The sequence below is a fragment of the Rousettus aegyptiacus genome, unplaced genomic scaffold, assembly GCF_014176215.1.
Source record: "Rousettus aegyptiacus isolate mRouAeg1 unplaced genomic scaffold, mRouAeg1.p scaffold_m13_p_13, whole genome shotgun sequence".
Taxonomy (NCBI): Eukaryota; Metazoa; Chordata; class Mammalia; order Chiroptera; family Pteropodidae; genus Rousettus; species Rousettus aegyptiacus.
The window spans coordinates 9,825,684-9,844,620 of NW_023416288.1; the positions used below are offsets into that span (position 1 = coordinate 9,825,684).

General features: G+C 33.2%; 1 pseudogene; it reads left to right on the top strand.

Moving 5' to 3' along the window:
* Nucleotides 1-15,197: 15,197 nt before the first annotated feature.
* LOC118611266 lies at nt 15,198-15,316 on the top strand (annotated as a pseudogene).
* The last annotated feature ends 3,621 nt before the right edge of the window (nt 15,317-18,937 follow it).

The window sequence follows — 18,937 nt, forward strand, 5'->3', positions numbered from 1 at the left end:
GCTTCATAACAGACTTATTTATGGATTAGAGAATTAAGATTATTTTGCTTCTCCATGTCCACTGTAGTGGTGCAATCGAGATTTTATCTCAGGAGTCCATCTCCAGAGCCGACACTTTAACCATAAATCTATGCCCCTTTAAGCTTCAATTTACACCCATAAAAAATGACGGCATGGGTGAGTATAACTGTATACTCTGCCTACTGTCATAATATAATAAATCTAAGTATGGCTAAATAGATGTTGAAAAGCTTTCATATAATGAGTTTTAGGTAAGTGTTGATAATTGCTAAGCTGGCGACAGAGTAATTACAGTGTCTAGAATCATAAAATGGACTTTTAGAGATCATTTTGTTTTTATTAAATTTATATTTCCAAATCAGATAAATCAGACCTAATCTGGAAAGGGAAGATACTTCCCAGGACCTTTGACTATGCTAATTAAATAAACTAATTTTGAAATATCAACTTCATTTGGTAGTGCATAGACTTTTGACTTTCGAAAAAGACTTAAGGAGTATCTAGTGTGCAATAAAGAATTCAAAAAATAGTTATACAAATTGGCAAAATCAGAAATCAGTTTCAGGTGTTAACTGGCATTGACAATAATGTTCTAGAATGGAATTTACTTGGTTTATAGACTGGTACTATTCCAGTGGTGTTGAACCCTATCTTTTTAACTCATATATAGTATTGGTTGTTATATAAATATCAGATATCGCAGCCTTCTACTCAGGGAGCTACCTGGTGAAATTCAGAGAGCAGTGACCAGTGAGGTCAGACTTACCATCTAGACACAGACTGAATATCTTTGGATAAGTCATTTGCTAAGCCTCTGCATCAACAGATATGAAGTGTTTTCTTGAAAGATGTTAGCATTTTAATATTCCAGGAACTGCGCAAGACAGCTTTGATTCGTGTCCTTAGTGCGTGTCAAGAAATTTACTATCTCATTACTGAGGAGCTTATGCCATTTTGGCGAATGTATATTGTGAGGGAAAGTTGGGAAAGAAAGGGGCAATAATGAACCAGATGCTAATGGACTGGCTATAAGTCTAAAAACAGTGATTTTATATGATGTGTTATGCTTTTAAGTCAATAGCCGATACTTAGTTTTACAGGGTCCAGAAGTTGGTATACCTGAACTGAGATCTAGAGCTTTAAAACATTTGCAACAATGTTTCAGTGTTGTGCAGTTTAGAGAATTCTTCCCCCTGTTCCCTCATTACTTCCACAAATAGTTTCCCCTTTGTATGTAATTCTGCTGCTACTCGTTTTAAGTTTTCTTTGCATGCATGTAATCTCTATAGATAGCATCCATATATAGACACTGATTTTTAAAAAATTATGTTAAAGAAAAAATAGCACTTTTCAAAAGTTTTATTAATTTGCCTGCCTTTTAGGCACTGCACTGAAAAATGACATGAGACTATCATAACTTAAATTGCTTGTAAAGTTCAGATATGCTACATTTGATTTCCTCAAAGTTAAAATTATTACTTGTTAAGGAAAATAGTATTTGATCCATTGCTTTGTACTGCTTCGTCACTTTTTAGTAATAATTTTGGAGGAAAACAAAGAGGCAAAAACTTTCTAAAGAAAATTCTAATAAAATAATTTGGTAATTAAAGAGAATACGGTGTACCTAAAAATATTTCTGTGCTTTAGAAAAAGGTCACATATATGCTTTCAAATTTGGACAATTAGGAAAATTGTTCACTTGCTAGAAATTGTTTTCTTTTGGACAGTTTCCAGACTGTTGCCCTATTGTTCAACAGTACCCTGCACCACATTTGTGCTAATACTTTTTTGAATGGGGGAAGCCAAATGTTAGTTGAGTTATCCTAGATTAAAATAAATAGTTGCTTTTAATTTATGGATATATAGGACGTTCAAATAAAATAAACAGTTTTGATTGTCAACAAACAAAAACTAATAGGCTAAATTTTAAAGACACAATATCTAACATAACTAGATTACTGAACTAATTTTCTCAGGTGCCTTAATCTACTAATAATAGACCATTCCTGTGTCTTAAATAATTTACTATTAAATCTTTCCTCTGCTAAACCAACCATAAAATTAATCCTTCCCTTACTATTAAATGACAACATTGATTTATAGAGACATGTGAGTTCAACTAGGGAGATAAATATTCCTAGGAATAAATATACTTTGTCCTGCAATGACAAAATAAAACTTTGAATTAAAAATGAAATAAAAATATTTTTATTTTTACCACATGTGCTTTTCACTGTTTACCCTTATAGGACAATTAACATTGTCCTATACATAACTGTGTTTCAAACTTTTGTAGTGAAGAACCAACGTGAATCCATTTTGTGACAGGCCTCCATTTTAGCCAATTCCTGGAAATTACTGTGTGAATGCATGTGTGACCATCACTATGGGGACGCTATGGAAACAGTAGCCACCCCCCCCCAGTCAACCTGTGAGAATGGCCCTGGAATTCCCCTTCTATTGTTTGCTAGTTAGACCTCCCCCTGCGGCTACCTGCCCACCAATCCTGCAACGCCAAAACCTGTCACCCCATTCTGTAGTTTTTCCCTTTAAATATGTCTGTAAAATTAAGGAAGGGGCCCTTCTCCTGCATTCTGCTTTGGCTGTATATGGAGTTGGGTCCGAGCTCGCTCGCTGATAAACTCCCTGTGTGACTGCATCGGCTGTTGTTTCCTTCGCGGCCCGTGGGGTTCTGAATCGGGGCACAACAGTAGGGAAATAATTTGTGGATGGGGAAGAACATATAAAGATGCACACTCACTCATATAAATTTCAGACTTGTTATCCTTTAGCTTTCAATTTGTAGTGACATTTATACTAAATAATTCATAAATTTTGTTAGATAGCTCAGAATTAGGTCTTGTTTCATTAGTATGAGACCAGTAGGGTCACACAGAGCTCTGGGTTTAGGACCTTTTTTTTTTTTTAATAATTTTTATAATTTTTCAATTACAGTTGGCATATAACATTATATCAGTTTCAGATGTACAACATAGTAATTAGATATATAACTTACAAAGTGATCACCCTGAGAAATCTAGTACCCATATTACAACATACATAGTTACTACACTACTATTGACTGTATTCCTCATATGTCCCCATTACTATTTTATAACTACCAAGTCGTACTTCTTAATCCCTTTCTCCCTTTCAATCCCCCAACTCCACATGCCATTCAGTAACATTCTAAATTCTCTCTACATCTACGAATCTGTTTCTGCCCTGCCTGTCCATTCACCTTGTTCTTTAGATTCCACATGTAAACAAAATCACATGGCATTTGTCCTTCATCTGACCTACTCCAACCACCGAAATTAACATTTGAACAAGGAGACACACACTTTTATTTTGCACTGGGCCTTGCAAATTATGTAGCTAGTACTGTTCATATGTCCATTACATCTGTGATGGAAGAACTGCACATTGAAGATTGGGCTCTATAAATTATATTGTTACTTTGAGACCCTGACCAAAGCTAATTGATCTCTTTCTCTCACCGTCCCTGGATTTATTTGACTGTTTCAACTTCCTGGGATTACATGATATCCCCAGAACTGTCTAATTAATTCTTTTTCAGCTTAACTAAGCCTGTGCAGTTTTTAGTTAAAATCATCCAAATGATATTTGATTGATATGAACATTTTATATATATATATATATATATATATATATATATATAGAGAGAGAGAGAGAGAGAGAGAGAGAGAGAGAGAGAGAGAGAGAGAGAGAGAGAAGAGAGAGAGAAAGCTTATATTTATACATAGGGGTTGCTGTAGGAGAATTTCTATTTCCACAGGAGAAATGTTTGCTTTATTTACAGTTTTGTCACAAATGTTCCTTTTTAATTAGAAAAGGCTTAAGAATGATATTCCTAACAAAATAAACATCTAAATTAACATGTCTTCCCTTGTTGAGGAAATCCACCCACATTTTGGAAAACATTTGGTCATTTACTAAATAAATATTTTAAATTATGATCTGGTACAGTTAGTTAAGTAAACTATTGTGATCATCTATACAAACATTTTCCTCTAGACCATGTTAATTATCCAACAATTTCTTTTTTTCAACAATTTCCTATTTACAAAACTAAGTACATATGTTGGAAGTTGTGAAATATACACACTCTTTAAGTTTTAATTATAGTTTACAGCCAAAAAAATCAGTTAAATAATCTCATGCAGTGATTAAATATAAAAACGCAATCCTTATCCTCAAAAGCTCACAGGTAAGTGAACCAGTGAGAAAGACATATTTTAATTCACCTTAGAAAACAAATGAATGACCTATTGGAAACTGCTATAAGTTAGATGGTAGAGCCAAGTCCCTGTTTGAGCTCTTCCTAGCCCTAAATTAGACTTTCTTCTACGAGTATCATAAAAGTAATTGAGGGGCTAAGAAGTAAAATAAAGAAAGAATTCCGTTTGGGGGATATATTCAGAGTAATTATTTTGTTAATCCCCAAATAGTGAGCCCAAATATAGTGATGATGTAACAAATAAAATTCATGAACTATACCATTTTAATGATATTCTAGTAATAAATTATATTTACCTAAGAAATTACCATTAGTGGTCAAGGTAACTACCCCTATTGAGAGAGGAGAGGAGGCATGTGAAAAAATGCAAAGGAAAGGGCCTGCGGAAATAACTGACTCAGCTGATTAAAACTGCTCTCTCCCCCCATTCTGCCCAGTGCTCTTCAGCTAACATGTTTGTCCATAGCTACCACCCCCACCTCAAGGACTCTCCAGCTCACATCTGTTGATTCATAGCTTGCTATCCAACTAATGTTTTTATCTCTGTAGCTGTGTAGGAATAACAGGACTGTGTACAACTGCTTGTTATGTTACAATTAGTGCTCAGCCTTTGGATAGGAATCTGCTGAGCAGGTCCTATCTCTCTGTTCAAGAATCCTATAATGGCGCTGATAACGCCAAGGCTGCGAGTTCTACAAAACAAATGACCTGTAATACCAGTGGTTTGGAAATTCTCCCCCACCAGCAGCCCCCACCCGAAGCTCCCCTTCCCCATCCTGAGTCATGAAGCACAGGTGAAACCTCAGACAAAGGAATCATGTGCCCCTTACATGGACACTGTAAGGGCATATCAGCTGTAAGAAATCTAACCAAGGGGAGATCATGCTTTGGATCTGTTGAATGCCCCATGCTCTCCACCGGCATTAAATTCTCCTTCCTATAACAAAGTTGTCTGAGTGTCTAATTTCCTCCATTAGATGTCACTTCCTGCAACACTATCAGCATACATATTTTGTAATGCTGTTAACAATTTGGTTATTCTGTCCATGAAACAGGCATCTACATAAATTTTTTAAGAGTATTTTCATTATCATTTTTAGGCCCCTCTTCGAATATGTGTGCCAAAAACCCTCATATTGCAATTGAAAATTACCACTTATCATTATTCACTAAACTAAAGTATATATTATAAAAGTTATAATTAGCGGAGAGTAAAACCTTTTGATTCATGCTCCAGTTAAATGTTTTCAGAAGTAACCTGATAAAGTGTCGTTCCAGAGGGTATGATTTACCAGATGCCCTTCATAATCTCCTTTGTTTAGGAACTACCTTTTAAGTAATTTTATGAAATTGTAGAATCATTAATAAAAAATTTTTAAATAATGTTGGCATCATTCAAATCTTTTCTAAATGGTTTACGTATGAAATGATATTGAAGTCATAATGCTTATGATGGAAAATGTAGGAAACCTCACGTGACAAGAAAAGAATGTTGCTAATTGACTAATAAGAAAAGTTGAGCCCTGCCAACGTTAATCAGATTTTTATGACAATGGAAATTTAAAATAAATTCCAAAATCATAATTTTTCATTTTGTATATTAAATCTTATATATTTGAATAAATCTATAATTTCACAATAATTTTACATACACACATTATATATCACAAAATATAAAATAAAGTAATTGTAAAATGGTATTTATTTATACGATTAAACTCCATTCTTATTTCTAAACATAAACACGTATTTTCAAAATCTGTCTCTCTTAATCAGCATTGTTATGAGCTGAAATTATATCCACCGCCCAAATTTGTTAGACTGTGAGTCCCAATCCTCAGTACCTCAGAATGTGAATGTATTTGGATACAGGGCCTTTAAAAAGGTAATTAAAGTAAAATGAGGTCATATGGATGAGCCCTAATCCAATATGACTGGTGTACTTCTAAGAAGAGATTAGGATCCAGACATGTGAAGGGAAGGCCATGGGAACATACCAAAGACAGCCATCTACAAGCCAGGGAGAGGAGCCCTTAGAAGAAAACCTGCCAACACCTCAGTCTCAGACACCTAACCTGATCTCAGACTTCTGACTTGGTCTCAGACTTCCAATCATTTAGATAGAGAGATAAATGATTATAATTAATTCAAGTGACTGCAATTATCCTCAACTATGACATGACTTCAGCATATCACCACAATAATGTGTTTACTGTGACAAATGCTTCCTTCGAAGAGAGATTTTAAAGGCCAGCTACCAAGGTCTCAGTATTAAAAATGAAATGTGAGTCCTTAAGTATTTTTAAGTTTTTAAAAGAATAGGATTGGAAATATTTAGGAAATATTAGCTATTGAATCTAATATGCAAATATTGGTGAAAATTTGGGACACTAATGAATGAACTGACTATGCTGAATGCTTGTCAAGGTAAAGGGCAACTGAAGAATTGTAAAAATTATGGGCCATCTTTTTGTTGGACATTATACTTATGAGGACTTAAGACATAAATATGCGATGTGCAAGCATGCCTTTCTTGAAAAATTCACACCATTTAATAGAGATATCCTCTACGATTATGTCCTTTTAATTATGTATAGCATAAGTTTTTAAATTATCCAGCAATTATTCTATTTCTATTTTCATCTATTATCACATCTAACAATTAAAATATTCCAGAGATATGCAAATTTTTGTGTTTTAGTATTTCATACAGTTTGTCTGAAATCTCAGAGCTAACCTCTTAGCCAAGAAAGTGTTCTTGATTTTCCATGGTTAAAAAACAAATCACTCTGAGATATTTAAATGGATATTTTAACCTTCATAGCCTTCTCTGTTAAAGCCTATCAAAATTTTTCATTGTCCTTGCTCAAGAACAGTCATATAATAAATTCTTTTACAATGCATTCTTTCTTTTACATTAAATTGAAGACTCTGTAACTACCTATAGCTATTCCAACCAATAAACGTTTTATAGTCTTTCATAAAATTTACCTTGTCAGTTATATAGCCCATTACAATCTTCTATCAAACCACATCATGTGGTTAGTATGTTTGTGAATTTGGACTTGATAGAGGTAAAATAATTATTTCAACTTTATGGCTGAGGTTGTATTAAACATCTTCTCTGCAATTATGTGGGCTAAAGAATTCAACTACAGTTAGTCCTTATTTGCTTCTCACAGGTGTGTGGTAATACATTTACATGTTAGGAAAAAACATGTCTGTCTAGGCATAGGAAGCAAAGGTTTAAAAACTGTTAATTGCAATTTTCTAATGGCCTTAAAGTAGCCACCAACTTGCCAGAGTTAAATGAGCCAGAAGTCTAAAATCTTGCTTCCATTAAATTCTCTTTACTAGCTGGGTGCTATATTATAAAATAAACAATGGACCCAAAGAGAGAGAGATGTTGTAAATATTCAGTTAAATAAATACAAACGAACAAACAAACAAAAACATTTCTTATTAGCTGGTGCTTCCACAAAATAAGAGAGAACAAAAAAAAAAAAATGAAAAAAGCAGAATTGAGATCTGTGAGACCATGGAGTTGTATCTCTCAGAACTCCCTTCAAGAGAACCTGCTGCAGTTAGTTTAGTGGTTACCAGAGGGAAACGGGAGAGGTGGAAGGTAGATGAGTGTAAAGGAAGTCAAACATATGGTGATGGAAGGAAATTTAATTTTGGGCAGTGAACACACAATGCAGTACATATGTGACTTATTATTGAATTGTACACTTAAAACATCTGTAATTTTATTAACAAATGTCACCCCCAATAAATTTAATAAAAAGTATTATAGACTAGTAAAAAAAAAAGAACCTGCTGCAAGGAGCCTAGCTGACTGAGCCTCCAAAAGCTACATCTTCACATTCATCAGAGTGCTCAAACTGCCAGGGTCACTTCCACTGGACAGCTCCTGACCACTGACTAGAGCTGGCCCATTTCTGTCTACACCCAGACTCCTCTAATGGACAACCTGAGCTGCTCCAAAATTCTCCATAGGCCTGACAATGACATTCTCAGAACTGCAATGCAGCCTAAAGCTCTTCCTACGCAATCCTCCCCCATGAGTATCCACTGTGAGGTATCAGGGACACATCTATCTCTCCACACCTTCCTCTGCTCCCTCCCCTTTTTATCCTTTATGTGCATTACCCCCAATAAATCATTTGCAAGTCTAGTCCCATTTTCGTATTTGTGTCTCAGAAGACTCAAGCTGACACAGGGAATAAGGTCAATGAAAGAAAAATACATCGTTTTTCCTCTAACAAAAATAGTTTTCTACCTTAAATTTTGGCTCCTTGCCACTTGAAGATGAGAGAAATCTATAATTTGAAGAATGTTTGAATTTAATGACAGAGTAAATTAAACAACAAAAAATTTTCAGTATTTCTTCCTTTAAATCCTTCCTCCCTCCTTCCTTCCCTCCCTCTCTTCCCTCAGTTTTATAAACAAAAACTGAAAGTTAGCAAGAAGCTTTATTTTAAAAGTTTGTTCTCTTTATTCAAGATCTAAGAACCTGCAAACAACATTTTGTTTTGTAGTGCTTTGTGGTGTCACTCATAGTGATAATTGTGGTAGGCTACATATGAGTGTACACATAACCAAAGTAAGATTGCTACTACCAATCTAACAATGACACCCATTACTATTGGGTAATAACTAACATATATGCATATTTAAAGACATCTTTAGGAAGATTACACTGATGGCTTTCTTCAGGCATAATAGTACACAGAAACACAAAGCTACTCAGGGTCATGCGTTATTCTTTATAGGTGCTCCATATACATATTTTGAGTAGCAGATGCCAACTAATGTGCATTTAAACTCACTCTTCTATTTTTACATCTGCTCCTTTATATTTAACTTAATATTTAGACAACATATAATTATAATATATTAAAGAAAGTTTATCTATCTCACTCTTATGAGTGACTTATGTACTATAGTCAGATCACCACAAAGATGAAGAATTACATCTAAACACAAAAATATGAAACATAGAGTACTAATTTGTATAGTTGTAATTGTATTCTCTTCTGACCCCCTCTCCCCCCATGCCCCCCAAAATGGATAACTTAAAGTATAGAATAAAAAGAGCACTTGATAAAACTTTGAGAGTGTTTTATTTTCATTTTTGCTTTACTTTAACATAAAAAGATGTTTAAAATGTGAATAGATAATGTTCTATTTTGTTTGCTTTAATTTCAATGTCAAGACTACCATAATTTCTATCAATAAATCCATTCTTACCTCCAACTATTCTCCAGCAGTGACTCAAATGTGACTAATCTATTTGCTATTCCCCAAATCCACTTTTTTTATATAGTTCCATCTGTAACTCTCTTTAGGAAGGTATGGAAAGATTTCCATTTTCTTTTAGAAGGTCTGGAATTTTTTTTTTACTCTACCTTTCAGATTATTAATTTGGTCTATAGTCAAATTCTAATATCCAGCCCTTTCATTGACTTTTTTTTTTTTTTTTTTTTTTTTTTTTTTTTTACTTTTCAATCTACAATAGTATCCCCCAAACTTTTTATTGTTTTCTGGTTGTTCCTTTTTTTAGAAGTCTGATCATGTTCTCAGAAACAGTACTCTTTATAATCTCTCTGAGGACTCTAATGAGAATTTTTTCCTTTGTTCCCTAAATTATATGTTCTCTTCAGTGTCATTTGTTCTGATTGTCTATATTAGGTCTTCCATTTTATGACGTTAATTTTTCTAAATTGTGCTGATCCTTGGTCTCTCGTACATACTAGTAGATAGCCAGCAAATGTTTCCTCTGCAATTGTGTGATCTCTCACAAAAACACCCTTTTCAGGGGCAAAATGTGTTACTTCCAAAGTTTTCTCTTTCTCTGCAGCAAAAACTCTCCCAAATGTTTCTCGGGTATTTCTCAGGATGGGGCTAACCAGTCCCTGCATGACTCTGTCTGTAAGTACAGTGTTGATTAATTCATTTGCACGTGTTTCTTTCTAGTGCTATATGCAAAAGCTCTTAACTACTTGATTAAACTCCCACTATTTCTTTTCTTTCTTCATTTGTAGGCATATAAATATAAACACTCCATAGTTTCCCTCTTCTTATTTTCTCTATTTCTTCCCAAGACATTGCTGACCAACTGGTACCCACTATCCTGAATTCATTGCCTTCCTACATTCTATTTCTACTAACCTAATCCCTTCTTTCAAAACATTAGATTTCACTTGGTACTGCTGGTCAATTCTGATCACACAATAATCTTTGTCACTTGCTATCTTTGTTTTTCTGTTGCTCATTATGAGGATGAATCAAGTATGCCAGTGATCAAAGATGGAAAGGGAGACCTCTCCTGTTAAGTATAGTTAAAGAGTGCTCTGGTCTAGATAGAGAATCCATTTCCTTGAACTTGGGGCTTCCCACCTGCATGGCTTTCTTTGACTAGAAAAGAACATATACTCATCAATTTCATATCTCTTAAGCAAACTTTTACCATATCTTCATCCACTACTCTGTCTTTAAGCTATGGTCATTACCATCAGCTTCTTTTGCATCTTAAAATTTTTTGAACCTCCAATCTATAATGGGGGTCAACCACCATTTCCTGCTGCCATATAAGGGAGGAAGCAAAAGTGCACAGGAGAAAAAAAAATGAGAATAGGTGAAAGTTAATTTTATTTTGGGCAATAGACAATAATTTGCAACCGTTAAAACATTGACTTGGTTTTGCCTTGCAGCCTTCCAGATGCAAAGCCTAAACAGGTAGTTTATTATCTAGGAAGTAATAGACAGGTACAGCCTAAAACAAAATGGTCATTGGGCAACTTTGAGTCCTGAGGCTGAATTTCTTCACATCTTTAGTTTGACAATGGTTATTAGACCAAGAATACCTACAAAGAAATAAGTCTCTAAATTAAATTTTAAAAATACTATTTTCAAGCATGGAGAATTCAGATTATGGGTTTTATTCAATATTGATGAAATATTTCCCCTACTCATATGTTAGCTAATCCAGGAGTCCTGTTTCAAGGATACTAGCAGGATATGACACAAAGAAAATAAAAGACCAAAATCCAACTTCTTCCCTCTTGAGGGGCTGTCAGAGAAAGAAGAGTCATGTAGAAAAAGAAGGAATTATAGACTAAGGTTTCTGACTTGAGCTTAAATATACCAGAAGGAACTTTAGACACATCTAGTTAGTGTCATGTTCCTTTGGGAACAAAGTTAAGAATCTGCAGGAAGACTCCTCCTCTACTCCCACATATCCCCAGGTTCCATCATAGTGCTATGTGCAATATGGCATGGGAGAAATGGCAAAAAGGGAGTTTAAAAAAGGCAAATATTTTTATAGCAAGGCAGTACTCTTGGTCTTTTGTGATGTGTATAAGGGAACTAAGAGTCTTAACGTGTTTGTCTGAGGAGATAGGGAAATTCTGTGAGAGTCAGTGGACGAGTACAAGCCTTCCTGGATTCTGAACAATGAAGACAATTTAGTCAAGGATATTATGAGAAGCAAATAGGTAAGCAATAGCTTCTAACATATAATACTAGCATATTGACATTTGAGATCTCTCTAACTATAACAATAGTGGAGACCTCAAAAGATTCAGAAGACTCCAACATTAATTCAATGACCTTCTTTATGCCCTTTCTACCACATGATTATATAACTTCCTACTATACATACATTGACATCATATAGAAAGGAACACGAGAGAGCTAAGACACTGAGCACATACCTGAGTCATCCAAGCACAGGGCGAATCACCTGAAGACTATTTAAATGATTAAATAGATACTTATTTATTCAACCACTCTATTCTTCCCAATATGCCATGGAGTCTTGAGGAACCAGGGCCTCAGGCCCATCTGGTTACCTACTTTCCTCTGCCATTTTCGTGTTCCCACTGACAGGGCATTTTGATATGGCTGGACTAAAGGGCACACATTTCCTAAGAACATACAGATTTATGATACTGTGCTCCCTCAGATAAATTTGGACCACTCTATAGCACCCATCTTGAGGTGTGGACAAGGTAGGAAATGAGGAGGGATGAGAACTCTGGTCTCTGATATCCTTGTTCATCCTCACTTGTCCTTTGTATTCCCAGTAATCTACTGGAACTTAAAAAAAAACTGATTAGTTCTCCCTGTCTTCATCCTTTATGTAAATTTTGATGCTCTAATATGTTCTTAAAAAGTTAAAGCAGAGCTAAAGTGATTTATTGATTTTTTAAAAATTTCATGACAAAACATGATTTTCATATCTTTTTAAAAGAGCCAAGAAAGCTAGTCCTGTGATTAAAAATTAATACAAGTCCTCTTTGTTTTAGGCAAAAGGATTTATTTTCCATGTATAACAGGCAGTCTTGGAAGAGTTGGCTGCTGAGACTGGTTCAATAGCTCAACAAAGTAAGGGCCAGTATCTTTGGTCTTTTTTTTAGCTTTGTCTTCTTTCCTTTCTCCTCATAGCCAATGAATGGATGCTTCTGCTTCAGACAACACATCTGCTTTCAAGGAAGAAAGAAGGATAAAAAAGAAGTTTAAATCCCATTTTCTCATTCATTAAAAAAGAAAAAAACCTTCCCGGGATACACAACAGGATGCTATTTCTATCTCATAGACCTAAAAATTGTTGTATAGTAAAGACAGGCAAGAAAAATGAGCATTCTGGTTTGGATAAGAAAAATGCTGCTATAATTAAAATTATGTTTTGGTTAGGAAAGAAAAAGGATGAAATTTTTATTAAAATTTTTGGGATGACATTGGTTAATAAAATCAAATAAGTTTCAAGTGTATATTTCATTAAGACGTCATATATTTAATGCATTGTGTGTTCACCAGAATAGAATTACCATATGACTCAGAAATTCCTCTTCTATGTATTTATCCAAAAAATTTGAAAACATTTATCCACAAAGATATGTGCACCCTGTTCATATCACCTTTATTTATGGTGGTTAAGACATAGAAATAACCGAAATGTCCTTTGATAAATAATGGGATAAAGAAGATGTGGTACATATATACAATGGAATATTACTCAGGATGAAGTTTAACATTGCTTTGAAATTAACTTTGTCTGCCACAAACATAAATGTCTGTTTCTACTACATCACACATGCGCAAATATGCACACATACTAACATAATCTCTCATCAAAAGTTGTAGCCTTTCCATTTAGATAACCTTGATTTATTTATATACCATTTTACTGCTTTATACAAGTCATGTGAGTTATCCCTCTGAATACATTTTTTCCCTCATGAATTATATATGCTTTTGTCTCATAAATATTTTTTTGCAAATTGAATTATACAGGAAGCAGACTCAGAAAGAACTATGCATTCAGGATGATTATCAGAGATGTTTGGTATCAATATGTATAGAAGAGAGGGTAAGGAAGTAGGACTGGGAATCTATGGTCTTAACTGACAGCACAGGGAAGAGATTTGGAGCTAGACTGATCCCCCAAAATGGTTTTGAGTTCAAAGGAGATTACTGGTCTTCTGTACTTCCAAGTCCATCATTCACTGGATGTGAACCAAGAAAGCCAGTCCTGTGAATAAAAGTTAATACAAGTCCTCATTGTATGACCTTCAGTGAGGAGGCAGTCTTCAGCTAAGACAGTCTCAGAAAAGTGACAGCTGACGAGTGCCTACTGAAACAGCAGCAAGGTTTACAAATCTCTTTTAAATTGATGATGTACCACTTATATTTCTTGAAAGGAAATATAAGTGGTACATCATCAATTTAAAAGAAATTTATTTGCCACAAATAAAGATACGCAATTGTAATATCCTAGGCATTGTCATTTGGCATATTTTATTATAGACTTACTACTTAATTCAAGCTGGAGACCCATAGCCTTAAACCTTATAAACGTATACTTTATTGAATTCGGGAGGGAAAAAAAATGCAAGCACATGTAATAGCAATTACATTGCTAAGAGTTAAGTGACTAACTAGAATTGAGGTTTATCCTTTGTAAAAAAAAAAAAAACTGTAAATAGCTCTGCTATCTATACATCACTGTGAAACACATATTATCCATTTGATAGACAAAGAAACCATGGTTAAATTATTTGGCCAAATAACTTTTCAATTACAGAAAAGATTCTGTGTTAGAATTAAAAGATATTTTTGTAATTTATGAGACTTAGACACAATAATGTAAAGTAATATATGTAAAAATTATTAACTGCCAAATTCTATACAGATATTCATTATTTTTATTACTCCAAGTTAGTTGAGTAACAAAATTTTAGTGAGTATTTAACCTACCTCATTATTTTTATACATGAGGAAACCCATTCAAAAAGGAATCAGATTCCTCATGATTTCTTGACTTATAATTTTGTAGTTATTCCACTGCAGAACTAACACCAAGACTCAAATTTTCAGATTCTGAGCTCATTATATTTCATTATCTATACCACATTTTAAAGAGGCTTTCTACAGGTCATTAAGAAGGGTACAATTTAAAACATAAAAAAGTGAGAAAATATGTCTCTGATGTCATTTGAAATACGAAGGTGAAAAATTTTTTCCATGGTGCTATCAAAGTGTCATTGTAGTGGGAGAGATGATGCTGTAAACTAATATATATATTTTTTAATTAAGGGGGAAAAACAGAGTTGAAGAACAAAAATGTGTCAATATTTCCCTGGTGCACATATCAGGAGAGAGTGTTTTTATTCTAGGAAAAAAGGTCTCAGTAAGCAGATAAATTCCAAGAACAAAGAAAAAACGTTCATTAGACTATGTTTTGATGAAAACATATGCAACATTTTATTCTATTTTTATCATACACTTTCTCTTTACTTAAATTTGAATTATTATTTATGACACGCCCCACAGGAAGAGGATGCCCTGTGCAGATAAGGAGCCTGGTACTTGGCCAGCTATAAAATTGGAAATGAAGAAATAACAGCCTGTCTATAGCTATGCTACCCTGAACAAGCCTGATCTTGTCTGATCTCAAAAGCTAAGCAGGGGCAGGCCTGCTTAGTACTTGGATGGGAGACCACCTAGGAAGACCAGACTCTATAGGCATAAAAACTAAAAAAAATAAGGGATTGTCAGCTGACAAGGTCCTTATAATCTGTGAGGTCAACCAAGAGTTGCCTCACCTAAAAAAAAAAAAAAAAAGGAACAACCTGTATTAATCATTCTATCAAAGATGACCTTTATGAGTTATAAGCATTTTATGGGACAAATCACCTTAAGATAAGTGAGTCTGAACTTGAGGAATAAAATTCTTTATCTCGTATGACTACTATCTGAATTTATGTTTACATTTCATGTATTTTGTAACTTTCTCATTTAAGTGCTCAATAAATATTAGGCAAATATTTAAATTATAATAGTTTTATCCTTTTATTAATAAAAATTTATACATAAATTGTAATGGAAACATGTAAATTAGATACATTACAGTGTTGTATCTGCATTATGAAAATTATCAGTACATTAAAAATATTAACCAAATTTTAAAAATATAGTTTTGAAACACATCTATTATATTAAAAATTCACTTGATTTATCCTATAAATTCTGGAGGCTTTCCTATTTTACAGTTAGAACTCCTAGAGCCTAGAAAATATGTTTCAATGTATAATACTCCGTTTAATTTCTCAAAGCACACTGCATGTGTAGCCCATAAAGGTAGAAATTTTGGAATATAGATACTAAATAGGTAGATTTATTAATAGATTTAAGTATTTAAAATAATACTAAACACACACATTTAAAAATGACCCCAAAATAACTACTGTAATATTAAAATCTGTAAAGAACTTTAAAATTCATTACATTAGGCAACTTTATATGCTACAAACTCTGAACCTATGACTGTGTCTGCACGTTCGAAAGCTGAATACTGTGTCTTTAAATAGGTGTTTCTATTTTTCTATATTAATACACGTGGTCATAAAATGCTATTGATACCTTCAAGAATAATTTTCATTTGTTATTAATAATAATTATCAAAATTCAGATTAGAATAAGTTCTATTTACATTTGTGGTATCTTCCATATAGAGTGGCTTGGTAGATTATGACTAACATTGTCAGAAAATTAATATATAGAAAGAAGAGCTTTTCTTTATAAAGCAGATATTATCAGTTGATGTTATTATTGTATCACTTATTTCTATATGGAATCTCAAATAAGGTACTAAAATTCATTTACCATATCTTTAGGGCACTCACTACCAATATGTATAGTTTTACAAGCCAAATTCTTTTAGATAGCTTTACAAACACAGAAAAGCAAAATCATGTTTCATTACTTAAGTTGAGCATTATAAAAACTTTCTTATTTTTAATGAAATGTTTATTGATTCAATTTAATATTTTGATGATGCACAAAGGTCAAAATGGCCATTATTATGCTTTAGAAATGAGCAATAATTGAAATAGTTTGAAAAAAGTCAAAATTCTCCATGTAAAATTCAAAAATTACAGATAAACATTTGAGTGTTCAACTTGGATTACTGGCATAACAAAAAAAAAATCTGAAATACAGACTATTCCTTCTGGAGATGTCAGTACAGATTGAGGTAGAATCAAGTGTGAAGATTTATGAACACTTAACTAGCTCTGGGTCCCTCTATAGACTGTCACCAAGAGGCCCTCTTTGGCACTATATACCAACATCTAGAGAGGCAGCTGTGGAAACTGCAGAAGGGGCTCTCATAAATTGCATCAAAAACTGATGTTAATGAAAACTCTTCTTATTTCTTTTCAAAAGGCATAATAATAACTTCTAAATTAAGAGAAGCATCTAAAAGTTCTTATTTTTAATTTAAAACAGAAAAGCAGAATAAGAAGCTTAAAATACTGTACTATGTTTGATGTATTTAAAATATTTTTGAAAAATAAATGAATTGTTCTGTAAATAAATAATAAGTATAGATTACATGACTGGAAAACTTTGTTTCCAAAATCATCTCTGATAAAGAGGGAATTGCTTTATATTTAAACTCTTACTCAGTCTCTCACTGCAGAAGACCCATTTTCATGTTTACAGTTTAAAGTAGTGTTTGAGAATGATACACTAGTCTGCAATTACCTTACATGATGCATTTTTAATACCTAGTGGATGAGATGAAAGAGAGAGAGAGAGAGAGAGAGAGAGAGAGAGAGAGAGAGAGAGAGAGAGAGAGAGAGAGAGAGATTTAGATAGATCCAGTTATCGTAAGAGGTATACCTTCACACTTGCTAAGAGATGGATGCCACTATTAAATTCTTTTAAAGAGCCTTTCTAAATCCTTACATTAAGTGGTATATTCTGAAAGTATCAATATATACCCATAGGAAATATGTTAAAAACAAAAACAAGAAGACAAACTTTAGTATCTGAGCTAGTATAAAATATCCAATGATAGAATCATATGCTAATTCAAAAAGTGATGAATAAACAATTTAGGTATTCAGAAGTTAAGATAGTAATAGGTTCTTAAAAACTGTTCGATGAGTCCAAAAATGATTCTAGTTATTAAGAGGTACCAATGTTAGGTTATGTGAGAATACTTTAAATAAAATAGTTTTATAAAATATGGAAGGAAAAATAATGTTGTTTAAAGTGTTTTACATATAGGGTTTCAAATATATTTGTAAAAAGTGAAAAAAGGGAATTTTATCTAAATCCATGAGAATTTACATTGCAATATTTTGGGGACATTCCAATCAGAAGAATGTGGAATTAACATATTTGGTGTCACCTAATAAATGACCATATATAGTATACACAGTCAGGTGAACAAAATTAATAAGCAAGCTATTTTTAAAGTGTTCTTAATTTCAAATTTTTCTTGATGTAAAACAGCACTGCAATACAGCCACATTTCTGTGTGGAAAAAAAAACACATTTTATATAAATGGTAAAATTACCTTTTAAAGGTTGTGTAATTTACACAAATCACTTCATTCTCAAGTAAAAGAATTAAATTCTATAACAAAAACTACTCAGTTTAAGGGAATTTTATTTCAAACACTAGCATTTTTTAAAGTAGAAGAACAATACATTTTATGGTAATAAAACTTGTATCTTTAAGCTAAGACATTCAAGTACTTAGACACGAGTTCTTTTTTGAATCCTATAATTCATAATTTCTTAGTGAACTTCTACAAAAGATACATGCAACTTAAGGATTTTTTTTCAGGGATTAATTATAATGAGATATATAACTCCACTCTCATTAATTAAAAAAAAAATCAGAGGATGTAGAACATAGAGCACAAATTGCTGAATCATGCATTATCTATTTTAAATCAATTCTTAGAAAACAAACTGTCAGCATGGAGCATTGCTGGGAATGAGATCAGAGAACACTTAGCTGACAGAAATTCTGAATTTTTAAATGCATAATTTTGAGCCAAAGTTATTATTTTGATATTTCATCTTTTTAATCAGGGTTTGGGTTCATATGCCTAAAGGTATTTCACAGAATATAAGAAATTTTGATTATCACTGAGAAGATACTGGCTAGCATTATCTCATCACAAAATAAATGAGAAAACGAAAAAAACATTGCTTTTCTTCCATCTGTTTTAAAATAAGTGCTTCTTAAAAATGTGGATCTGTGGGCCTCATTCTCATACCACAAACTAGGTGAATATATGTAATTTTAAAAGGTCCTGGAGTTATCCTTTTGCATTCTGAGCTATAAAT